Raw genomic sequence first — 21,933 nt, forward strand, 5'->3', positions numbered from 1 at the left:
ATGCTTGATAAAATGCAAGTACTGATAAACTCATCTATGCAGTACTTGCTCCTCCAATAGGTATTACTAGTCCTATGCTAATTCCAGTGTGCTGCTAAAATTATATGATGGAAGTAATTTGGAAATTTCAAATAGCACTCATAATGTTTCAAAGATATTTTCAACATTACATGCCATTCCTTTTAGCCCAGTAATAATGGGTTGGGAAGTATCATCTGACACTTGGAGAATCTTCATGAAAGTGAAATTATGAATATAATATCTTAAGCAGTTAGCTCTGGTGCTTAACCAGACATTTCAAGTCTGAATTTTGTGCATGAGTACTAGGGTTTTTTTAATTTTTATTGTGTATGATCATGCTCTGTTCTATAGGATCAATGTTGCTTAGGTGTATCACCTTCTTTTTCTTCTCTGAACTGTGCAGAAAATATCAGTTTTGGAGGCACTGGTATAAATTTGAAGTTAAATAACCAACTTAACTGATCTACACTTCAAAAGAATTGCATCACAGGATCTTCTAAGATGGACGGGGACAGCTAGAGATCATCCAGTTTAGAGATGAGTCAGAACGTCTTCTCTGAGCCCTCCAATGGGGAAACCATAGGCCCCAGGTAAGTTGTCTTCTCTTGGTAAGGCTGAACCAAGCCTTTCAGGACAAGACCAGAACTTAGACAACCCTGTGCTTTTATTCATCAAAATAAGCATGGGAAGCTTACAGGCATGAACTCTCACCCACTGCAGGGTGTTTGTGCTCAAAGAAGGAACACGTTACCTTCTGCCAAGGAAGGGAGAGAAGGTGCGGTGCAAAACTCTACAGAGAGCCATGTGAAGGACAAACACACGGATCCCTTCCTGTGTTTTGGTGCATTTCTGTGCTGGTCTATAATAAACATCTTCTAGGCACTCATATCATGTTTTCTCATTAACATTAGACTACCTTAATTTAAGGACTGAATGCTTACAGTAATCAAAAGCAGGTGTTTTGTGATGAAAACAAAAGGTAACTAATTTGTGAGCTGATCCTATATTAACTTGCCAGACAAACTATTTTAAATAATACGTCTTCCACAATTTGTAAACAGATATAGCCAGATAGAGATAAACGCAGAGACAGTTCTTTCTTTTAGACCATTTGTGAGCTCTTCTGGCAGGGTGACACGAATGGGCTGTGTGAACAGCAGCAGCACAGCAGTAAGTAAAAAGTGTTTTCCTTCACCCGCTACCGGGGCCAAAAATGACATTTCTTTTATGTAAACGGCAGTGCTTTGCAACTGAGTAATATGCCTTGTTGATGGGCAGCTCCTTTGAAATAATTCTGGAATTAATATTAAGACAATTTGTAATAGGGTAAAAGGTGGAGTCGCAGGATGAGGATAAATTCCTGTTTCTGACTCACTATTTCTTTTCCTCAATCGAAATATATACACGGTTTCCAGATCACCTACTACTGACTGGAGACCTGCTTTTTGCCATAAAAGCGGCAGTGACGGGCTGTAGAGCTACCTGGAGTCAAGTGGGATTGAGGGTGGTGAGCACCTACATTAATTGAATTCATGGCAAGATGAGAGATTAAAGTCCTGTTTTTAATTAGGAGTAGAGTCTGAAATTCTTTATTACACGCCAAACCTCTTGCAGTGAGAAGAAATGTAATCCCATTTTATTTTAGTTTCAACTGCATAAAGTTGTTTAGGCAGAAGGATTGTAATGACTGCTGAGCATGGAGCTTCGAAAGCTGATGGTGAAGCCAGATTTTGATGTCCCTGAACTGCTTTACAGATCATTTTTAAAATGTGGCTTCGGAGATCGGTCTGTAACTCTATACAAGAGCCGCTCATGCCAGCGTGCCATCACAACAGCTCACTCCGCTCCCATTTCAAATACTGCTGTGCATTTAATAGCTTCCTGCCTGCTTTGTGTTTTTGTCCCAACAGTGATTGTATTTTAAAGCACAAATTAGCAGATTATTATTGCAAGTTCATGTGTTCAAAAAAAAAAAAAAAAAAAAGAGCATATTGGTTGAGACTTTCAAGTGGAATTTCTCTTTTCTCTGGAAAGTATACCACAGTATCTAAAAAACACACTCAGAAAATGTGTTTTACAGTGGGTCCAACTCTGCTGATGTTTAGTCCATCATTTTTCCTTCGCTGCTTCCCTGACACTTTCATGTCAGGCTGTATCCTCCCAACAATAGGATTTTTGATTAGGAATTTCTAAACTGTACGTGGAAAAAAAAATCTAGGTGGCAGAACTGATACTGGTTCCTTGGTTTTATTTATTTATTATAAATCAATTTTTAATGGTAATACACACGAGATATTATAGAGGACAAATAATAATTATATGCTACACGAATGCTAAAAACATTTGTTCAGAAATATTTTTGAAGAATAGGAATAAACAAGGCTGGTTTTAGGCAATTCCACCTTAAAGCAGAACAGACTTTGTAAAAGTTTTACTTTTTGCTTTACTTCCTATTCCTGTATAGCTTTATTTTTAATTTGGTGAGCTTAACTATGACAAACGTAAATAAAGTTCAGCCTCTTATTAAAGTTTCAGTAGCATTTGCTTTTACATATTGAAAAATAATCACCAGAAATTATAGTCCTCTGGCACAAAGTGGATATTATTGTGGACAAAATCTGTTACATGTATTATAAAACCAACCCAAAACTCTGTATGAAACGTCTTGAAAGTTAAACTCTGAAGGGAACAATAAGGCTAACTATTCCCCATATTTCAATTTCACTATATTAGTGTAAAGTATCCTAGGAGGATTCAAAGGCTTCAACTTCTTTTGCATTTGCAATTGTTATCCATAAACACACAAAAAGGGGGATATAGTTGATTTGATCCAGAGTGGATATAGATTACAAAATATGAAAACCTTTAGTTCTCTCTTCTCTGTTCGCTTAAAAATGTCTCCTATATTACACTTCTAGGTGATTTTACCTTCTCTTAACCATGCAAAAGCTATAGTGTTTCAAAGCTGCAGATTAGTGCTGGTGGCAGCTTATTCCTTTTGGTTATCTACAGCACCATCTTAGTGTCTCGAGGCATAAAAGAATATTATCTGTGTGACAGTTATGGCTGGAGCCATCTATACTGTTCATGCTATCAGCACTCAAAGAGCTCAGAATAGAAATCATTCAGTTTAAGACATCTTCTGTAGTTTCATTAAAAGCTTAAAATCATGAGGTACTGCAAGTTATGACTAAGGTTATATGAAAATTTCAGTAAATCTACAATGTGGAAAAGTCTATATGCAGTTGGGGTGGTTAGAATAGAATTGCTAATCTTTTGTAAAGGCGGTTGACCATAAGCAAGACAACCTATAAATCTGCTTTCCCTTCTTTACTTAATTTTCATCACAAATAATGTGCCACTCTGATTGCATGAAATCATCAGGAGTGTCTTCAATTACTGTGTGCAGCCTCTGATCAAAATGACTTCCCCAGTTCTCAATCTGGGGGATGATGGGGAGGGAAACGGGAGGAGGGGGTGTGTGTGGGGGGTGAGAAATGCACAGCTAGTTATGTATTACAAATGTCAGGTTACTGGGAAAGTGTATATATTCATATTTAATAATTTCTAAGCTGGAGTTGTGATTGTAATAATGGCTCATTCATATCTGCATTTCATTTAAATGCACTGTTTTGACTCACTGAACATTTGTCAAAGATATTATAGCTAAACTTTTTCACATGACCACTGAGGTAATGACAGCATTACATTACCAGAAAACTGCATGACTTGCTGATACTTCCATTTTCCTCAGCAGCTTATGAAATAATCAAAATGTGTGCATGAAATGGCGGCCTGTTCTGAATTTATTTTAATACAGATAGGCTTATACAGAGAAATGAAGAAGAGTGTAGGACCTCAGACACCAGAGACAATGACTACGCACAAAGCTGAATTTTACTAGCAGGAAAGATGGATATATGGGTATTAGACTTTTCATAGCTATAGGAAGGATAATCTTTCAATCAGATTAATGAGAAAATATATTGCATGGGCCCTACAGCACTTTTTGCTTTCCAGGCTAATACGTGATTTAAATCCCAAAAGTACATTTTCAGCATTACAATATCCTTTGATAATAATGTCGCTTGCACAAAGACAGATAAAAATAAAACAGTCCCCCTTGATTTCCCATTTTAGATTTGAAGTATATTTTCTGTTCTTTGCCTGCAATGAAGTGAATTCTATTGAGAAGAGTCACATTTAATAAGACAAAGAGAATTTTCTAATTATGCTACCTGTCAAGATTGGAATCTATGGGATTGCAACTGCAATTGAAGAAACAGAGGAAGCAATTGCATATAGTCCGGTTTACTTTGGTGTATGATTACTATTTGCACTTAGATATTGCTAAATGTAAATCAAGCGCACACACAGAAGCGCGCTTTGAGGTAAACACCAAAAGGCAAGTCACAAAATGGATTGTATAGTCCTCATTTCAATTTTCAGCATGCAATTTCCCAAGCTTTCCTAATTTATCTATAGAAAAACAGTGGAAACCTGTGAAAATGAAACCCTTTTAAATTACTCGCACTCGCACAAATATACAGTGGACCAAATGATAAATATAATTAAAGCAGGAATTACTAATGGAATAAGAATGTATACGCATAATTATGCTAGGTTAAGCATTTATGCATCTTTCTGGAGTAAAGCAAGTACTGTAGCAGGGAAGAAAAACAAAAGCCAATTAAAATTAATGCAATAGGGAAAAAAATACTCCTCTCCATATGGTTTCTTATCATTCTTACCTAGTTCATATTAGAAACATGCAAAACATTAAGGAAAATCTCGCTGTTATAAATGGAGCCCTGAAAGTTATCATACGCTGTCCTTCCAGGGTCTCTGGGGACCTGTTCAATGTGCCCCATCAGACATTACTCTTATTTGCAGCATCGCAATCTTGGAAACACTATGGCACATTAGACAAGGAAAATAAATATTGTGTTCTTGATGGTTTCCTTCATATTACAAGTTTACACAAATCCATGGCACACAATCAATTATTATAAATACTTTATACAAATAATAAATTAGTTCTTTTAGTGCCTTCATCACTTTTTTTTTATTAAAACAATATCTGGTAGGACGATGCAGATTATCACCCCAGGTAAAAGAATCGTTATAATATAAGCCTTTTTTATTGCTTTTTTAATGATGGGTGTGTGAGTTTATATATATATTTGTGTTTGTTTATACACACATATGTAAACACACACACACATATATTTATGTACATCTCCCTTAAATCTTCTAATGCAAAATATGCTTTATTTGGTACTGAAACACAATTGGAACCTATTTTGTCTCATTTGTTTTCATGCAAGTTGCAAACTGACTTTTCAGCTATTTTGGTTCACATCTCTGTTTAGTCTTTTCAGGGGTGTTTAGTCAGAGGGGGAAGAAAGATGGCTACATCACTTTATTTGCCTTAAAAACATTTAAGCTCTGTAGATGTTTTTTAATAACTCCCAAGTGGTGTCTTTTTGAGCACTACTATCAAATATCTTATTACTAAGCTACAGCTTTAAACATTTACAGTAGGAAGACTACTAAAAATTCATAAATGATTTGAGCATTCTAGTCTGGCTCAGGTTTCTGAATGCATAAATATGCAGCAATACCCAGTTCCAGCCCAAATATTTGGTGTCATCATCCACCCATATGACAACAGCAAAGCATAAAATTCATAGGGCTGCAATCTCCTTTCACATACGTACCACAGGAGCTTCAAAATTTTGAATTATAGCTATGTTAGACAGGCTGCTAACAGCCTCGGTGATGGGCTGCTGCTCTGCCAAGATTCTTCCACCTCCAACTGGTGTTACCACCTCCACGTGTCTTCCACATTACTAATTGGTCACCCAAACAGGAGACGATATGACCACAAGAAGATTAATTCAGTTTAAATGCCTTCTGTGGGCCAAAATTGTATGCGGTAGGAAAATTATGCTGACCCTATGAGCCTGAGATAGGGTAGATCTTTTCTGGCTTCACCGTTGTCCTTTCAAAGGGACGTGGAAGGTTCGTGCACTGAGCTTCTTGCCCTCTGTCACTTCTGAAGCCTCCTCTCCTTCATGCGCAGATCAGAGGGATTTTTGTACCTTGCCACAAAAAAAAACCCACCCATGAAGTGACCTCAAAAGGAAACGTTGAGGGCAGGGTTGCAGAGCTTAGAGCTTCACAGAAATGTGAGAGAATGAGAAGGTGCTTTTTAATGTGCTTCCCCACTCCTAGTTGTCCATGGAAGAAGGTCTTTTTTTTGTCTTTTTTTTTTTTTTTTTCCCCCCTGATGATGAGTTGATTTCTGTGGCCAATATGTCTATGTATTCCATTCAATGGGCAGGCAAGCCATTCACTTTCCTCAGGATTTCTGAGCCTGCCTCTCAAGAGGGCTGGTGGGAGATACTCCTGTCATCTGCAACACCACAAAAAAAGTAGAATGGAGTCATTCAATGAACTGCTGCTTTTTTTCCATGAGAATTCCTTTGGGATTCTATGAAGGCTCTGTAAATCCGAACGTGGTGAAGATTAGGCCCAAGATTATCCTTCTACGTGGTTCTGCAGAACACTTTGTAGCTGCAGCTGACAATTCCTCAGCCCCTCTCTTGAATTACATGTGGACATGTGTTTTTCACACTGTTTGCCTCAAATTCACCATTTCACAGGGACATACAACTCAGTGCATTGTACCTTGCAAAGGAACGTTTTGGGAAGCAGCTGTGAAGATATCACCACTTACATCAAGGCAAGAAGAGCTGCCAGTCATGCCCAAGGTACAGCAATATTTTCATTCTTAAAGAACGGCTGTGCTGATTGCACCGCAGTGGAGGAGGAATAACCCCAGTATACAGCTTACATACCAGTTTGTTATATTCGTGCGGCTTTTTAGGAATCATTAGAATGAAAGGCACTATGAAATGCAAGGTATTATTAAAAAGTAGATACAAAAAATTAAATAAAGGTCAGATAAACTGAGGCAGATCCCGTAGCTATTTCTAGCCACGCAAAAGGAAAGGGCACTGAGCAGATTACCTCCCACTGAGCCTGCCTTTCAGGTCCTGTGTCCTGAATGTATTCAGGATTAATTCTCTACTTCAAAAGAGGTGGTACTGTTTGCATAGCAACACATTTCCTTCCTGCTCGCTGTACACACCCTTTGATACCCTGGCGGGACTCTTTGCAGCCAGCAGTCTGCTGGGGAGCCAGCAGTCCCTCCCCAGCGCCAGCGCAAAAGAGTCATCAGAGTAAACACAGCAGCCTTTCCTCAGACCACCAGTCACCTCAGGCCTCAGCCTCACCTTTGCAGAGAGCTCTTCCATCTTCTTTCTTCTACTCCACATGCGAAAGTGAATGGTGTTTTCTACTCGTGGAAATAAATTAAACAGTATTGCAAAAGTTTGGAGTGATCTTTTCCACCATGGCTGCAGAGGAGCTGAGATTTGCTGTCCTTGGACTAGCTATTGAGTCAGTTGTTCAAACCTCCCAGTTTGCTCCAGGCTTTACTTCTGCATCATGCTACTTCTGCTGTCACCAGCAGGTTGAGAGAGCTTATTCTCCCCCTCTGCTCTGCCCTGATGAGGTCCCATCTGGAGCACTGTGTCCAGTTCTGGGCTCTGCAGTTCAAGAAGGACAGGGAACTGCTGGAGAGGGTACAGCAGAGGGCTACAGAGATGATGGGCCTGGAGCATCTCTCTTAGAAAGAAAGGCTGAGGCACTTGGGTCTTTTTAGTCTAGAGAAGAGAAGGCTGAGGGGGGATCTGATCAATTGCTGATCAATACTGAAAGGGTGGGTGTCGAGAGGGTGGAGCCGGTCTTTTTTCAGTGGTGTCCAGGGACAGGACAAGAGGAAGTGGGCACAAGCTTGAACATAAGAAGTTCTATCTGAACACAAGGAGGAACTTCTTTTCTGTGAGGGTGGCAGAGCCCTGGAAGAGGCTGCCCAGGGAGATGGTGGAGTCTCCTTCTCTGGAGACATTCCAAACCTACCTGGACACGTTCCTGTGGAACCTGCTCTAGGTGGACCTGCTTTGGCAGGGCGGTTGGACTAGATGATCACCAGAGATCCCTTCCAACGCCATGTGAGAGGGAGATTTAGATTAGATATTAGGAGGAAATTCTTTACTGTAAGGGTAGTGAAGCACTGGAACAGGTTGCCCAGGGAAGTTGTGGCTGCCCCATCCCTGGAAGTGTTTAAAGCCAGGCTGGATGGGGCTTTGAGCAACCTGGGCTAGTGGAGGTGTCCCTGCCCATGGCAGGGGAGTTGGAACTCGATGATCTTTAAGGTCCCTTCCAACTCTAACCATTCTATGATTCTATGTGATTCTGTGATTCTGTGATCATGACACTTCCCTGGTCTAATGACTTCAGTGTCCACCTCTGATCCTAGTGGCAAAGAACAATTTGGACATTATAAACCTGATCTCTTTGAGCAGGTCCAGGTACCTGCTCAAGCACCTGAATATATCTACTGGTTTTGGCTGCGATAGAGTTAATTTTCTTCATAGTAGCTTCTATGTTGCTATGTTTTGGATTTGTGACCAGAACAGCGTGGATAGCACAGGAATGATTTAGTTTTTACTGAATGGTGCTTATACAGTGTCAAGGCCCTTTCTGCTCCTCAGTGAACAGGCTGGGGCTGCAGAAGAAACTGGGAAGGGACACTGGTGGGACAGTTGACCTCAACTGACCAAAGGTATATCCCACACCGTAGGGCGTCATTCTCCGCAATAAAAGCTGTGGGGAAGAAGGAGGAAAAGAAGGACATTTGGTGTGAAGGCATCTGTCTTTCTAAGTAACCATCACATGTGATGGAGCCCCATTTTCCTGGAAATGGCTAAACATCTGGAAAGCAGTGAATTAATTTCTCAGTTTGCTTTGCTTGCACATGTGGCTTTTTCTTTCTTTTCTTTCTTTTTTTTCTTTGCCGTCTTTATCACAACCTGTCATTTTTCTCGCTTTTAGCCTTTCAATTCTCTCCCCCATCCCACTGCGGGGGGGAGTGAGCGAGTGGCTGCTTGGGGCTGAGCTCCCCACCGGGGCTAAACCACAACACTGCACTACCATAATGTGCCTTACTTTGTATCTGTCAGCTCATTACCCCTGTGGTAGGTGCTGTGACATCATTCCATGGCAATTAACATGTGATTTAATTACTTACTCTGTATGACATCATTCCTGGAGTAAGCCTTCCAAATTTCTGTTGAGAACATATTAAAAGGGAAGGGTGTTCAGCCCTTCCCAAGGGACATGGCATAATGTAAGATCAAATTTGGAAAAACAAGGTTCTGATGCCTCCTCCCAAAGCTGTAAGGACATGGTCAGCTGTACAAACCAAAAGACACAATCTAAGAAGTCAAGCACATTTAATTTTCTAAATTTTTAATTTTCATAAATTTTTTTAAATTTAATTTTCAGGGGTAAAGTGATTTCTCCATAGATAGAAGTTTCAAAGAAGAAATCTTAAACCTCCAGAAGGATGCAAGCTGTAGTTCTGGCACATACTGGCATTTCTTTCCAACAGTGATTTAGGAGCAGCATGTGGCTACTTCTAATTGAGGACCAAATTTTTTTCAAAAGCATTCATAAAAATGAATGGTTGAAATATCTCAAGAAGCAGACTACCTCCTGCTCTCTTCCCTTCCACCCCACACCCCTACATTATGCTAGCGCTCTATAAACCAGCAACGTAACAAGTCCTTTTTTTGACAACAAAACTGCTTTTGTGAAGAAACACATTCATTTGCAATCCTAATGAACTGAAAATGCTGACTCCGCAAATATGTGAAGTGCTGTGTATCCCTAGCAAGAATTTAAAATAGTAAGAAATGACCCTTACTATAGCACCAACTAATTGGTTTATTGCCCTGACGAGCTAGTGACAAGAAAAGCAGTTGGTAGCAGTGCCTTCATCACAGGGTATTCTAAGAAATAACTAATTTAAACCTTCTCAAACACAGACACAACCTGCTCCACACGGGAGCGTATCTCCAGAGGGTTCATTAAGTTACTGGCAATCTAGATTTTGGAAGCAACAACTAAACACTACATCTCTGTTCTAGTCTTTGCTATACAATTGCCTGAAGACCTATAGGTTCAATGAATTGGGGGGGGGGGGGGGGCGGGGGGGGGGAGGAAAGAATTGCAAACTGTCCCTGAATATAAAAAAATAAAGAAAGTACAAAATTATATTCAGCTTCAAATGCAATAGCTGGGAAAAGATTGTTTCCTTTAGTACTTTTAGAATAGCTCCATACGACATTGCAGAAAAAAGTTGCTTTTCTTCTACATAGGAATAAATAATCAGAAGTGGAGTCAACACTACGTTTTATCAGGAAATAATAGGGGATTGCTAAATTTCTTTCATGCTTGTTTATGTTTCTGACTCCTGTGGCCTGTAAAATTCCTTTTGAGCCTCAGATATCTCTTAAACAGAGAGGAGAGTAAGTAGTTAACTTGTGTTCTGCTGGACAGAGGTGTATTCCTGGTGGTTTTTTGACTGTTCTCTATCTTGGGCCTGCAAAGGAAGTGCACAAGAGATCTGTGCCGTGTTTTGATCCCAGAATGTTGGTGCATGCCTTGCTGACTTTAGTTTACAGGGTTTCATTTCTCCCTAGTATTACTTTGTGATTTTTTTGGTTCAAACGAACTCCCTCAAAAAGTAAATCTTAGCCAGAATTGCAATTTTGGGTCTTTTACAATAAAAGCTCCAAGGCATTTGCAGCATTTAGGCGGTTTCCACCCAAACCCATAAATTAGATGTTATACTCAATCCAGGTTCATGAATCTGTGGTTTGCAATGACACTTGAAACCAGGAAAATGTATCTGTTTCTGAGCTTTACTTTTAAAGTTTTGTACAGCTCTCTATAATACTGTTGACAGCTATTTAGATATCACTGGATTTAAATGTTTGCTTTAGAAAATCACATTGGGAGAATTTTGGTTTGTAAATGAAAGCTGGTTCAGAGCTCTGTCCTATTTTTGCTAAAGTTCAAAAGGGAAAGGATAAATTGTTCTAGTTTTAAGCCGTTTCAGCGTCTAATGGAACAGTACAAATGGAAAAGGCCCATGTTCCTGGAGCAGAAGGGTCTGAGTTACATTCCCAGTACAGCCCGTGTGCGGATTACATGACAGCTGTGGCGTCTGCATTTACACAGTCACAAATCATTTACGAGACTGACAGTTGTGCCACAGTTTGTGGTTTTCTCTGCCACCAATTGAACTAAAATATCTCAAAGGGAAAGGTTAATGCACTATACTACTGTGCTTGGCATCCATTTGAATATTGAAAAGTCTCTGCTGTACTAATGCATAAAAATCAGCCAAACCAAAGTACAGTAAAGAGCAGAAATCTCTTCCTGAGGCTGAATCCTGTAAAAGTGCTCGTCTCTGTTACTTGCCGTTGATCCATACTCTCTCTCTAGGAAAGAGGGAAAAAATGGTCTCTTCTAAGTGTGTATTTGCCAATTTTACTGAAATGAAGGGGCAAGAGGTCTTGAAGATCATAAAATCATAGAATCTTAGAATCATAGAATAGTTTGGGTTGGAAGGAATCGTAAAGATCATCCAGTTCCAGCTCCCTGCCCCGGGCAGGGACACCTCCCACCAGACCAGGTTGCTCAAAGCCCCATCCAGCCTGGCCTTGAACCCCTCCAGGGATGGGGCAGCCACAGCTTCTCTGGGCAACCTGGGCCAGTGCCTCACCACCCTCACAGCAAAGAATTTCTTCCTACTACCTAATCTAATCTCCCCTCTTTCAGTTTAAAATCATTAACCCTTGTTCCATGGCTCCCTTCCCTGATCAAGAGTCCTTCCCCATCTCTTCTATAGCTCTTTTAGGGACTGGAAGGGACTGTAAGGTCTCCCCAGACCCTTCTCTTCTCCAGGCTGAACAGTCCCAATTCTCTCAGCCTGTGATACATAAGTGTCCTCTATCCCCTTCCAGCTGGCCAAAATACCTCATACATAGAGTGGGTGTGCAGAAGATGCTGTCTCTTTGCAGCCCTTAGGGACAGGAGATGACTCTCCACTCCAGGAGCCAGGAATTGCCTTCAGTGGAGGGCAGGGAGAGGGGTGGCATAAAGGCATTACTCCACCGGGACTCCCTTGAAGAAAACTGGGTGAGTCATTCAAAGTGTGAAGAGTTATTTATATATAATTAAAAGACAATGTAATTCTATTCTTTCTGATTTGTGCCTTCAACGAAAAGTGATGCCTTTTGCTCTGGACAGTGTTCATGCCTAGCCATAGGCTTTTTCCCATTACAAGTTAGTTAGACGCATATTGGACAGAGTATTGGTAATTATTTTAAAAATACTTTTTACTTAGGTATGTAACTTGGGTTTTCAAAAGCATCTAAATCACTTGCAGAGTTAATGGGACTGAGGCTTATAGGAAGTTACAAAGGTTCGGAAAAAGGTACCCTATATGTGTAAGAATATCCATACGTGTATTACTTCAGATGGAAATCTATTTTTATCTGGTTTATCTTTTTTAATCTGTATTTTACTATCAGAAAAGTTCTTGACTAAAAAGACCAGTCTGTAAATTGCCATTCGCTTCTTTCTTCCTGTTCTCAACTGAACAGATTGATGAGTTTTCACTCAACCCCATGGACCACTCCTGGTGAAGCTCCTGTGTCGGGGATATCCCTCTCTCCAAACCTCATACCCTGAAGAGATGACCTTACAGGAACCTTGCCCCTTTTTTGTTCTGACAAAGTGAGATACATCCCCTTCCCTTCCGTCCTGGGCACATTCTTAACTCCTGAGAAACATGTTTCTTAAATTAGATATAAACACAATATTGTTCATTCATATGTATCCTAAATGCATAAACTTTTAAAAAAACTGCTTTCTATAATAAGTAGTTTAGCAAAAAATGTTGTTTTTCTTATGCAACTATTCTAATGTAAGTAACTGAATTAACAAGCTACGAGGAGAACATGCATTAAAATATTTACTGTCTACAATTACTTAATTCTTTCTGACTGAACAATACAATCTATTATTAAAACTACATATTTGATATGCTTTCTTATTCCACTTCTATTATTCCAAATGTTTTAATGATGGTTTTACAAGGAATAAAAATACACTCAATGAGAAAAATGAGATTAATTTGATTCCTAAATGAATTAAAAGAAAAAAACATTTATAGAATTTTCACCTAATGTATTATGCATGAGTTATCATTTCCAACATCTCAAGAGTTTGAAAATTGCGAAGAACCAGAAATGTTGAAAAGAAACTTCTTATGACACGGTTTACATTTGACACTCAAGAAGAGAGATCAGACATGAAACTCAGACTATGGTTTTTTTTAATTTTTCATTTTTTAAAGTTTGAGGTGGTACTATTAGTGCATCAGAATATGAAGCAGATATCCTTTTGGACAGATGGGAAAGAGCTGGAATTTCCAACAAAATAATGTAAAATTTTCCATTCTTCATCACAACACATCTCTCCTTTCCTCATAAATAGATTTTGAGGACACACCATTGAGAATGAACCATTCAGCTTTCCTCAGATGGACAGTCGTGTGCTGTTGCTTTCATTTATCTGCATCCGCGAACTGAGATTCAAGCAACCACTTTCTGGGTCCCAGCATCCATGGTCAATGCTGACATCCGTGAGTTTGACCAAATTTGCTTCGAGTCTTTCTTCTGGAGGTGTTCCATTTTGCTCAAATATTCATTACAGCAAAACTCAAAGCTGGAATTCCTAAATCACAATCACAAACAAGCACCTTAATCCTCTGGTTGTGGAGTTATTCACCCATTTTCGGGCACAATGTCGGCTTTCCACATAGAACGTTTTCTCATAAAAGAGGATGTGAGAACTGAGGACATAACGGAGCTGTAGAGCAGATGAGATTCAAGTCACTGCCCTGTATCCAACAGAACCAGATTTCAATGAGCTCTTCTATGTTCTTGATAATCAACATGTGGTAGGCTAAGCTGGTATGCACATACTGTCTCTTATGTCTTGACCAAAACCTGACATTCTAGATTCTATTCAGGGCAAGGGCCTGAATATATAGTCAGCTCACAGGTGAAAGGAGGTGGGAGCCCCTGACAAGGCTCTTCCTACTGTAGCAATCACAGAATCACAGAATTGTAGGGGTTGGAAGGGACCTCTGGAGATCATCCAGTCCAACCCCCTGCCACAGCAGGGTCACCCAGAGCAGGTCTCACAGGAACGGGAACCCCAGGTGGGTTTGAATGTCTCCAGAGACGGAGACTCCACCACCTCCCTGGGCAGCCTCTTCCAGGGCTCTGCCACCCTCTATGTAAATACGTTTTTCTGTGCGTTCAGACAGAATTTCCCATGTTCCAGCTTGTGCCCGTTGTCCCTTTTCCTGTCACCGGGCACCACTGAGAAGAGCCTGACCCCATCTCTGAGTGTTTTGTGAGTGAAAAGATTTTGACCTGATAGATTTTTACCGAAGTGAGTCTAGAAAGGGAAGAATGCCATGAACCTGGTCTCCTGGATAGTCCATGGAAGAAGAAAGGCACTTCCAGAGAACAATTCGGATTATGTTCTGGAGGGGCAACCTTTCCCCATGAATTATAGAAGGACTTTGGGACAACTTGACTCTTCAGGTAGTTGTCTTGGTGAGATTCCTAAAACTGTATCAAACGAAACTGAGCCTCATGCGAAATATCCGAAACATTCACCAGCGTTGGCTGTTTTGCATTCAATCTCACATTCTCATCTTCAGCAACTCTTTAAATGCCTTACTGTCTGTGAAAGCAAATGAACATATTTCCATTTCACAGCATGAGGAAGAACACACTGAAACCCAATGCACAAAATATTCTTTATTAGGAAGAGTTTAGAAAAAATTTTGGCTACAAGGAAGATGCAAATATCAAAGAGAGCTAAGGAAGTCCCCATCATGTGATCTCCTCATTAATGCAGATTGCAGGAAACTTTATCCTGTATTTTTCAATAAAAAATGGGCAGTGGTTAAAGAAGTGACTGAAATGTGTTATATGAGGTACCTTTGAGATACACAGCACCTTCATAATGGAACACCAGCCCCAATATCATAAATAATAAGAATTTTTACACTTCTTACTGTGTTTTGTGGAGGAAAGGGTTTCAGGGCAGCTGAAATAGTTCTCCATTTCTCCCTACTCATTTAAACAAACACATATTTCAAAACACTGTCTTTTGTCTCTCTTCATTTTGAAAAAAATCAGAATATCACTAAGTAGAAAGGAATAATAAAGAAATTCATTTGTATAGTTGCAATAAAAGACTCATGCCGATTTCTGAAGCATTGCTATTGTCTGCAGTGTGATGCTAGTTTTGTAATTACAGAAATGCAACAATAGGGGGGTTGTGCAATTTTCGGAGAATAAGGTTCTGCATAAAAATTCCAGCTGTGAACATGTGATCAGTCCTTTTATGGACAAAAAAAAAAAAAAAAGACACTTCCTTGTATTTGCATTCAATTTCTATGTGCATCTACAGTTCCCTCACATCCTCTACAAACTCATCTGTGTAGTTATTCCTTTTCTTTAGGCACAGAGCATAATGCCATGGAAAAAAAAAATAAAAAAATGCACAATACACTATTCTTGCTGAGAGGTTTTGTGATTTAAGACCAAAGTGGAAAGAAAAACCAGGTAACAGCGAAACTCGAAAATTAAATAATAAAGAGAATTGTGCATTAAATGGGCCAATTTGAAATATTCCATATCTTAGTATAATTAAAATTTTACATATAATGATACAACCAAAATCCACCAGCACTTTTTTTCTTCTAGTAGAAACAGCTGATTAGAAAAATAATTTAAGGTGAAACTGGGAATTTTTTTTCCTTTTTTTAAAAAAAAAGAAGCCTCACAATCATTTATGGAACACTTCAAAACAGCTATAAATGAAAATGAATTAAAATGTATATATCATCTGCTGTTCTTTCCATCATGAGAAAATTTTCAGGTAGCCAACTGTTTTGAAATAAAATTCCCTGCAGTTGCTATAGTGATGATAATAAAGTTCCTGCCTCAATTTACGTGATAGAGGTTCCTAGCAGAACACTTGAAAAGGTAAGCTAATCATAATGAAGATGCTGCTAGTTCTCATGCTCAGAGCAGCCTCCTTGAATTTAGTTCACAATTACAGGCCTCCTCCATTGTTGTCAATTTTGTTATATGTACATTATCATAATCTTTCTCAATGTGGCAGTAACAAATGATGCGGCAGAGACAGAACCGCTCTTTCTCCGGGTTAAGTCGGTGGACAAAGGATGCACAAGTTTGCTGTAATAAACAATGACTGAATCCAATATATTTCTCTATTAGCTGTTTTTTCCCATTACAAATCTTTGTTTTTCTAACCATGTAATGACAGTATATTTTTTGCTTCTACGGTACATATTGTTCGAGTCTCGTCTTATCTCGGTGTTGATGCAAACTAAATAGCTTTAAAGCAGACAGTTACCTGTCAAAATGGATGAGTCATCAAAGCAATGTCAAAGATAAAACATTATTGCTCAGATGTATGTTCTACTGCAATAATTTTGTAAAATAACATAATTTACTTTAAAACATTTGTGAAGCTAAAATAGCTCCCCTAATAGCTGGTTTAGAAGAAAAATATGCAAAATAGCTGACAAAAAAATGGAATGTCATTAAATATTATTTAGATAAATAAGATAAAATAGAAATATTAAATCTGCCAAAAACTAGGACTAATCATTGTGAAAACAATGTTTTAACAAGGCACTTCTAAAAATACCCATTATTTGCAATTGTGATGTAACTATATATATATGCATGTTTCTGTGAGAGAGTCTCTATGTATTTTGATGTCTCTGTGTCACTGTCATTAAAGATATATGAGCTCCCCTTCTTCTGCTACTTTATTGCTTACGTATGTATCCTGCCCGCCAATAAGGAAAATATTTTATTTCTTTAAAAAAGAAGATGTTTGAAATAAAATAATAATAAAAAAGGCTAAACACAAATTAAAATCCAGTAAGGTCTAAAGCTTGGTGTGCAAAAGCACAAATACTGTGATGAGGATATGTCGCGTAATGAGAGATCAAATAAATTAATGAAAGAGCCTGCCAAAGTTAATGGGCATGATGTCAGTAAGCTTTTAATTAATAACTTTCATTATTTTTAAAGTCCTTTACAGCTGGACTCCTAAGGAGTCAGGGCTCTGACAACCAAAGAGCAAAGCCAGTTATGGTAATTTTTTTCCATGGACTAAAATCCTTATCCCATCTAAAGCCACATTCTCAATAACAGCATATGTTCTTTGGCCAAATGTGTGAAGCCTTAATCTGACCAGTGACATTCAGGTCAGGAGTACACATATGGTATGCCATACTGACTCAATTAACCATCCATCAATTTAATTGCATAATATATCAGAAGATGTATTCCACTACTGCTTACAGTCAGACGCAGGCAAGGAAATAAATAAGACAAAGCAACAATTTTCTGTTGTTTGTTTACCTTAACGGGAATACTAAGTAGAAACAATAATATATTTTATAAAGTATTTTTGTTCTTGGAAAAAAAAAGTTTTTGACAGCTAAAATGATCAGAGGCTGCTAGTTTTAGAAATGATACTTCTTGTAATAAGCAAGCGTAGGTGGAAAGCACACCTTACAAGAAAATTACAGCGCTTCCACTGATTCTAATCACATTAATGTAGGGATAAGGGAAAAAGAAGGTATATTATTTAAACATTATGTAAATTATGAAGAGAGTTAACACATTGCAAACTTATAAGTAGTGACATAGTTGAGTTGATTTATGCAATCACTCCAGACATCAAATCCTTCTGGAATAATATACATGACAAAAAATGACAACATGGTGACAAGTTCAAAAAGAAGAAGGAGAAGAAGAAGGAGAAGAAGAAGAAGAAGAAGAAGAAGAAGAACAAGAACAAGAACAAGAACAACAAGAAAATTAAGCTTATATTTTAAGTATTCTAGGGCAAAACCTTGGAATATTAGAAGTCAAACATAAAGCCTTGTGAGCTGAAATTGACTGAAAGACAGAGATTTCAGACTCTGGTGGGTATCAGTGTTATCTGAAATTCCCTCTTCAGAATTTGCATTGCTTTTAATCTGCTCATTTCAAAACTAGGCCTTGAAGGTGCATGTCAACACGTGTGCAACATTTAGAATTTTGTAAGCATAAGTTCATTTTTTGACCTTCATCTGCAACCCTGCGTTGCAGCCACTGTAAATTCTGACCCTCATTTGCTAAGTCTGTGAGTATCGCAACCAGTGTAGGGACCACAGGTCATAATACTTTTTAAAATGTCTTTATTGTACACAAATCAGTGCCATACTGCTGAAATGTCTTCCTCTTGAGGTTGGAAATCATTCCAGTGTGATATGTCTTCTCAGACGAGCAGTTGTTGCCTAGAATTGGATCTCACCTTCATGGTTTTTTCCTCCTGTGGACAAATGCCCAGTTTGGTGTGTTTTGCCTCATATTCCCCCAAAATATCGAGACAGCTTTCTGTAGTTACTTCTCTCTACAACGAAAGAGGACATTAGACACTTAGACGCTCACAAAGTCCAGAATAATGTGATCATGTCACCTCTAAAAGTTCAGCAGCAATATTAAAGCACTTTTTAATACAACACTTTGGAAAGAGACAGGGAAAACCGCTTCTAAAACCCATGCTCTGGTGTATTTTTTTGAGCAAAAACCATAAGCTTTGCAATATAGTATTTTTAGATTCTATGAGTCATCACAAGCACAGGGTAAATAATACAGCTCCTGCGGAATGGAAAAATAATAATTCAGATGAAACAGTGGTTGGGACAATCTGGGATCTCTCTGGCCTGGGCCATGGAGCCAGGGAGATGCTGCCAGACTGGACACACTGGTCTCCATGGCCCAGGGTGTCCCACAAATAAAAGTGCTACTCAAAGGCACAGCCCCCAGCCACAGCCAGGTAATGAGAGTCTGTCCCCATGCCACGAATCACACGTTTCTCCCTTGAAAAGGTCTCACACATTACAGAAAGCTTCTGTTGGGTACCACACATCTGTACATTTGACAACAGGCAACCAATTAGAAATTAAAAGTACTTGACCTTGTTCCCATGGATTTGGACAATCTGAGACCGAGTGTTGAAGGAAAATCTCCTAAACTTGTTTTTCTTTAAAGAGGTTTGCGGGCTGCATTGCAGGCAGAGCATACGAAGATTAAGGTTGGTTCCTGAAATAACAATAGATGTTTAATCAAGGAACAGAGAACAAATCTCGACACCGAAGGTGTTAACTCATGTCTGCCAGCAAATTGAAAAGGCAACTGCTCCAGTTCTCTGTGTTTCCCTTTTCTGAGGTTACTGTCCTCATTGTAGTAATGGTTGAAGGGGACACATGTAGACATGGCACTTCAGGGCATGCTCTAGTGCCCGAGATTGTTGGTTTGTGTCTGTTTGTGGGTGGGGTGGTGTGTGGTTGTGGGTGTTTGTTTTGGTTTGGTTTTGGTGTTTGGTGTTCTGGGATTTTTTGGGTGGTTTTTTTCTTGTTTTTGTTTTGGTGGGTTTTTTTGTTTGTTTGTTTGTTGGTTTTTTTTGTTGGTTGGACTCGATGATCTCAGAGGTCCCATCCAACCAAAAATATTCTGTGATTCTGTGATTTTAGCCCTTGCCAGACTCTGCCACCTAAACCCAACCTGAACAGAAATCAGCTCTGACTTATTCCTAGTTGGTGACTCCGGCAGTTTAGAAGGTGCTACAGGGCACCCATGACTCATGGGCTTCAGCTTCTGGAGGAGGCTGGAGCAGCAGCTGTCGAGGGAACTATTTTATCAAACCTACTCAGAGAAATGAATAGCACAGCTGTCGAATCACACACATCTAGTAGTCAAATTAATATTTTTATCCAGGAATATCTAAGAAAATCAGAGGCTGCAGTTTTTCTCCGGGAAACATCCATTTACTGAAACAAACATATTCATAAAAATCAGCAGTTATTCAAGGCCAGCTCAGGAAGAGAAAAAAAAGAATATTCTCTTCACAAGAATTATTGTTGCAAATCATTCCCTCTCTTTTATTACTACTCTGATTTTAATATAGCTCGTGGATTTAATTATCCAGTTCAGGATATATTTGTAAAGTTATAAAAAATTGAAAGTACTATAAAATTAATAGTTATTACGACTAATCCATGATTAATACACTAGCTGATAGTTTTTACATGTCCCAGAATAGCAGTTTATAGAATATAATTTCTGAAGTCCAGTTAGAGATTGAGCCAATTTTCCGACAAAGCCACCAACCTGCCACCAGTTCTTTTTCCTCGAAACGCCTATGACTGAGGTGGTGGTGGGGCAACCTTGAAATCAGAGCAGCAGTCATCCTTTTACCCCAAAAAATCACAGTGTCACTTAGCCCAGGAAGCTCCTCCATTGCGTTGTCCGAGGCCAAAGGGCCTGATGTAGCCCACAACCCTCAAATTCGGTTCTTGCCACATCCCGCTGCTGCGTGGGAATCTATTTTAAACCACCGTGCACTACGGAAGCCTCGTCTTTGTACTGGTATTAGGCGCTGTCATAGCAGGAGATGATGTGACAGGAGCATATATTGATTTAGAATTCGTTGTTCTCCTTTTAAGATGTAGAAGCTGACTAAAAAGAGCAACTAAGGGGATCCTGCAAACAAACAACACATGTTTTGGGTCAAGTGATACTCTTAGGAGGCACAAAAACAGTATTTTAAGGTTTTGTCTGGGGAAAAAAAAAATAATAAAATTTTGGAAGGGCATGGAAAGGCAGGATACTAGAGAAACACGTTAATTGGGATATAAATTAGAATTACTGCATCTAACAGAGAGAACTGCTCTTCAGAAGAGGGAGGTGTGTAATCAGGTTTATAACGAGACGCTCATCGAAATGGACCCAACAAACACGGGCAAACAACCACGCTCCGCAGCCAGTCTCACAAGATCGCACTCTAAATAACTCATCCACACACCAGGCAGCTCATGGGGTTTTTTTGTAGCGTTTTAGTTTGGCTTGGCTCGGGGTTTCTTATTCTAAACAAAAGATTGATGCATTACAAACAGGCAAGAGTCTGGATAAATGAGATCTGATGTTTATTCATGACAATTTTAAAAAATGTTCGGATAGTAAACAAAACTTAATTACTTTAGAAAGACATAAAATCTGCTGATATAGGATATAATGCTAAATAATAATCACCAGAAAGCCATCTCATTATTATTGGTTTTGTGTTTGATATGGGTTTGGCCCAAGGCAAAGCCCAGGGCTTTATTTATTTAAAAGGGTACGAAAACAAGGCAATATGCATGTTTCATATTAAATATTGTGATGGCACTGCACCATGTGAAATGCAATGAGAGTGCAACATTGTGAAGCACCGAGGAGAATTTAAAAATTTATATTTTGTTGTACTTTTTCTCAGACATGAGTAGACTTTCCGAGGGATTATGGGAATTCTAATAGCCACTCTGGTGTGGTAATTTATTATAATCTCACAGCAAAAAAGAGTACATCTACACATGTAATATACACACACACTCCACATCTGCAGCTACGTCTGATTTTCCTATTAGGTTATCTGCAATTTTTTTAATTGCAAACTCTGATGAGTTTAAGTCAACATATTTCCTTACAGCTCCTTCTGCTTGTCAGCTGTAGCTGGATTGATAAAATGCAAATGAACAAATCATTAACGAGTACTGGTTATGAATCTCTCAGGCAGTTCAGGACCCTATCAAATCCTGCACCTATTACTTTGTGTGATTGATGTACTATTGTAAGTGATTGTTCCTGATCTTATTAAATCTTATTGATTTTTTCCCAGTTTCTATTTTATGCAGGACCAGGCTTGGACTATTATGAATGTTGCTGAACACTGTTAATCAAGCTTACACAGCTATTTTGATGGCAAACAATT

This window comes from Numenius arquata, chromosome 4, assembly GCF_964106895.1.
Source record: "Numenius arquata chromosome 4, bNumArq3.hap1.1, whole genome shotgun sequence".
In the NCBI taxonomy this organism is placed as follows: domain Eukaryota; kingdom Metazoa; phylum Chordata; class Aves; order Charadriiformes; family Scolopacidae; genus Numenius; species Numenius arquata.